At 42.5% G+C, this 5,375-nt stretch overlaps 1 protein-coding gene across 1 annotated transcript in view; it reads left to right on the top strand.

The window, feature by feature from the left end:
• Positions 1–5,375, top strand: part of stxbp1a (syntaxin binding protein 1a) — a 47,232-nt gene that overhangs the window by 19,029 nt on the left and 22,828 nt on the right.

Raw genomic sequence — 5,375 nt, 5'->3', positions numbered from 1 at the left:
CAGCGGCAGGACACACCCTCTGGGAGTCATCACTGGTCCAACGTGTTCAGTCGGCCCTGCCAAGGGTGTGGCCAGAACCAGGAGCTTAATAGATTAACACCATTTTCAATATTTACTGTTCATGTCATTATTAGTTTATTTGGCGTTAAATATAAAACTTAAGAAGGTGACACCAAAATACCAGCACCCATGTGCTGAAATATCCCTTCTTCGTGATGTGGCTTATTTTGAAGTAATTATCTGTTGTGGATTTAATTACATTTTAATTTTATTACAACTCAGAGAGGTCGAAATAAGCTGATTTCTTTCAGAGGTCCTGCCCTGTGAGGAGAATTTCCATGATCTCCAGTGTTGGTGTTTTCCTACATGAAGACCCATGCTGCCCCCGTGTGGACTGTTTCATATTGAAACGGGTCTATGTCACTGAAGGTCTTTTTTTTAATATCTATATAAAAAAGACTAATACTCACAGAGAAGACAGCTGTGAAATAGTTCAATCTTTAATCGATAATGTGCAGAATGTTCGCAGGTCCCTGAAAATCCTTTAAAGCGTCTACTTTCAAATTTAGTGTCAAAGCCTTCAAAAATATTCATATAATATTCTTATAAATTATAATCAGAGAGAAAGGAGTTTACTGATTACTTGTTACCTCAGCGACATATTAAGAACAGGAACAATCTCTGCTGAAACAGTCCGTTACTTCATTAGCTGATGAAAAGAAAATTGACAATTTAATTGATCGATCCTTTAAGTCATAAAGCAGAAATGTCAAAGCGGCTGTTCGCTGATTTCAGCTTGTCAAACATGAGGATGTGCTGCTTTTCTGTGTGTTTTTTTTTTTTTTTTTATCATGGTTTCGGACGTTTCAGGCAAAATAAGCATAAAAACAATAAGCTCTGTATCCTCCCATTAAAATAACTTCAGTATTTACCAAACACAAGAAAAACTAAACGTATGAGCAGAGACAGAAAATGTTTCTTTAAAGCGTTTCTATAAAGTTGGCTTTTTATATCAGAATAACATAAGGACAGGTTAATTTAAGATCAAGGCTGTAAATGAAGTTTCGTCAGTATCAGAGGCGGCTGCAGTAAGGATTTTAAGCTAATAAAACGCAGTTGCAGCCAAACGTCCAGCAAAACCAATGAGCGGATGATGCGGAAGGATACGCAGTGACGTTTCCAACTGGAGGCTCCTCCGCAGCGATGTGAGGTGAACGCAGAGAGGAGAGAGAGAAAGAGAGAGAGAGGGAGGAAGCAGAGGGTGATCATTTGGTCCAGCACTCGGCAGCATCATGGCACCTATCGGATTAAAGGCGGTGGTCGGCGAAAGTAAGATTATTATTTTATTATTTCGTTAAATTAGGTGAGATGCTCTGCTGCGGCTCTGCTGCGGCGCTGCGCTGTGCGCGCAAATGGCTGTGTGTGTGTGTTTCTGCAGGATGCGGATGGCTGATAGTGCATCTGGGTGATGATGATGATGAAGGCGGTGCTGTTGGTGCTTCATTGTATCCCATTGTAAACCACAGCCGTGTAGTGAGGGAGCTGTACGTAGCCTGCAGAGGCTGGTTTGTCTCACTGGGCTCCTGCGGCGCGGATGCGCAATTGTATTTCAAGCGGCAGAGACGTGAAAATGGCTTTAACGAGCAGCGATTAGCCTGCTGATAAAACATATAGACATCATTCTCCAGAAAGATGCAGGAAGCCTGGAGGCAAACGCAGCCCACATACGCCCTTTTAGCCCCAATCAGCGTTTATTTCAGGAATAATCTGCGCTGCATTGGAGCTGCATCGTAAACTCTGTTTTTTCCTGAGTATTGTGCTACACGATGCTGTAGACACTTGCTTCACACGCCCCGGCGAGCTAATTTTAGCCAATAATATAATGCAATGCTATTGATTATGAAGTGATTGGAGATTAACACTCTCCGTCCGTGGGATTCCCTGATTTCAGCAGTGCCTCACCCCCCTGATGGAGCATGACTCGGTTGCGTAAAACACCCTTCCTCTACCGGAGCGCTTCGCTGCTGAAGCAAGCTGCTGTCAGCTGTGTGTCACGTTAATGGCGGCTTGTATCCAAAACGAGAAAGTTGCCTTAAAAAGGCCGCTGCCCGAGAAATTCCGCATTATCTGAACACGAGCTACCGTCCACAAACGACCAGTAAATGGCCTTCCATCATCAACACTGTACCCTTTTCTGGCGGTGCGCCAGCGATCAAAACCAGTCTGTGTAATCCTGCATTGTTAGGGCGCTGTAGACCGGACCCTCCTGTGTCTGATTAGTCATTTTCAGGATCGTGTATTTGGGCTGCTGCTCCGGCTGTGTCTGTGTGTGGTGCTGATGCAGGCCTGAACATGGAGGCGCAGCTCGATTCTCCTCAGGAGGGTCAACTGGGTACAAGTGTTGGTGGTCGCGTTAATGTCAGACAGGCATGTACAGTTTGGAGACCACTTAATGTGAAGGCACGTTTCTAATCTGTAATTTCCCCAGCTGCACGTTTTCCTTATTTTTGGTAACGTGCCCTGCCCGTGGTGCAGGATTTGCTTCACTTGATATCTGTTGTTCATCTTATTGATTCGGGCTCACATTTCACTAACTCAAATCCACACGCTCTCTCTGTAGTAATGTCTCCTCGCCTGTCTGTAGGAGAGCTGAATCTTTACGTTTCACAAACCCTATCAGGCTCGCTGGTGTATCCTAATTTGTCATGGGTACTGCTGCAAATTTTTTAGGCCCCCACCCCCACGCTGATACTACATCCACCTTCCTTTGTCATACACACTTTTTCTGCTTTTATATTATAGAGGGTGAAAAGGTTTGAGCTTTGCCAGGGAATCAGACACAGAGCAGAAGTTCAGTGATTACAAACCCCAAAAAACAAAAGTCTAATGTAAGATTATGTCATAAATGTAGTGAAATATTCTCAATTAGTTGTATATAAGGCTGCAACAGTTACTCCTCTGGAGGATATGTCTGAACAAACAATATAATATCACACAATAATTATATGTGTGTTCCACTGTACCCCTGAAATGTTTGAACTAAAAACTTTATCCGCTTATTTAGTCAGTTTTTAGATATTTTCATGATACAACTCCACTGATAATGTTGAATTATTGACCGGTCCTGCTGTGGACTTTATAGCAGATCCCTTAATGGATGATTAGGAGACATTGTCTGGCCTTGTTCTGTACTGTGTTTGAGGCGAGAATTTGAATTCGTAAGAGCACAGACCAGCATTTTTAGTGGTAGTTGTGCTTATGATGAGATTTCTGTAATATGGAAATGTTTCTGAGGCCACAAGGATGAAATTTGACAGAAATGATATCATCTTTGCACCCACAGCATTACACAATACAGCTTCACATGCCAAACATCCTTTCATCTTCTGCATTATTTAGGTCCTGTAACTGGCCATTACATAACCCAGTTTGTAAAACTAAAGGCGGGCACATGCAGGCTCTCATTGTTGAGTGCATCGTCTTTTCCAGAACAATGTAAACACTCAGTGAATGTTTCCCAGTAGGTAACGGCAGGGACGCAGCAAGGCAACACCTGCGCTCTGTTTGGTTGAGGTGAAGCTGGGATGGGATTGGTGGAAGTGAAGGTGGTGGTGGTGGTGGTGGGGGAAGAGAGGGAGGGCGACACCGTCATGGGCCCTCTCTGCAGCAGTGGATGTAGCAGCCAGGATGAAGGAGGAGGAGGAGGGGGGATGGGCAGCGAGCAGAGCCTCACCCTCCCCTTTCATGACTGTATATGAGCATCAGTCCCACAGAGCAACAGAAAGGAAAATAAGGCTGAATGACGAGGCTCTCATCAGTCAGCAACAACCTGAGCTGGAAGATATTTATCTCTAAATGATGCTGCTGCTCAGACTGATGAAGCTGAGGGAGTCAGTCCTGTGATTAAAAAAAAAACAATATTTTATGGTTGACAGTCTAGAGGCAAACACTTACTACAGTAGGATGCATTCAGGTCCAGGACAAGGAATCAAGTGCCAACTTTCAATCATTCATTCACTCATTTAGAGATGGGTTACATGGATAAAAATTTTCATATTTCATAGCATCTGTAATTTTCAGTATATTTTCTGCATTGAAAAATTGTTAATGGATAAAATAACTAGATGGTTTCTGGCTAATCAACTCACACAGAGAACATACAAATCAAAATACTTGATGACATTTCTGCAATACTCCTGTAAATCAAGTATTGTGGGATTTCCCCGACCATAGACAAATCAATATCTTCCGCAGTATAAACTGTATCATCCAGTTGTCTGACTCTACTTTGATTCATTTATTGTCTATAGCTGTTTTTTCCCATTCAGGGTCAAGAGGTTCATGCTGCACATGCAGTGCTGTTTAATCGACACCCAGCATCCAGCATCCATATTAATCGCCATCCTGTAGTTGTGTAATAGGTACAAGGAATGTGATTGTTTGCTTCACCATAGTACTACTTGTACCTCCCTGCTGTGCATTAATCTGTACACAGGGATGAAACTACAGTAAGCCTGAAGGAAAAAAACATTAATATGAATCCTAATTTATTATCATTCATTCTAATCACCCTGTTCAGCATCAGTGTGACCTTGTTGTGGTTTAAATGGCATGTGGTTAAGTGGTAGGTTTTCATTCTGGCGTTGACAGCTACACTGTGTACATTAGCTGTCAGTTTGTTTAAGTGTTGTTTTTGAGCAATTTTGCCTTAATTTGATAGCACACAGTAGAGAGCTGACAGAAAATGAAGACAGAGAGAGAGAGAGTAGGATTTAACATGCAACAACAACTGGACTCGATTGTGACATTAATATCTCATCACTGTCTTACACTCACTGGTCCACAGGACAGTCGTCAGGAGCTGTTTATTGAACTTAAATTTAATTTTGTTCCTCTGTCTCCGTGGCATTTTAAGAGTGCTGACATCAGCCAGTCGTAAACCAGAAATTTGCAAAGCATATCACACATGCAGCAATAAGAGTGACTTACGTTGCTGTTCTCATGTGAATGCAGAACTGAACTGGAAAAAAGAGCAAGGTAGATGCTAACAGAGTTCCATAGTATATACTGTTAGTATCATGTGCTGTGTATTAAGTAAAAACAACAACTTTTGTCTTTTCGCTTTCTGATCAAGAACAAGTTTAGCACCCTCATGTCTGTGCGTTGTGTACAGTGCTGAGTCAGGACATAACTAGCCTAGCTTAGCATAAAGACTGGAAGCAGGGGTGAAGCAGCTAAGCAACATCTTTGTCACAGTGAGGTTCCCAGATTTGGTTTTATCGTTCCTGTACAGAGAACAAAATCAAAACCAGAGATGCTCTGTAGCTGGAGACACTGCACAGAAGTAATGAGTGGACTGATAAACTAGATAGCTC

The sequence above is a fragment of the Lates calcarifer genome, linkage group LG9 (assembly GCF_001640805.2).
Source record: "Lates calcarifer isolate ASB-BC8 linkage group LG9, TLL_Latcal_v3, whole genome shotgun sequence".
NCBI lineage: Eukaryota > Metazoa > Chordata > Actinopteri > Centropomidae > Lates > Lates calcarifer.
This window is presented reverse-complemented; position numbering and strand designations above follow the sequence as displayed.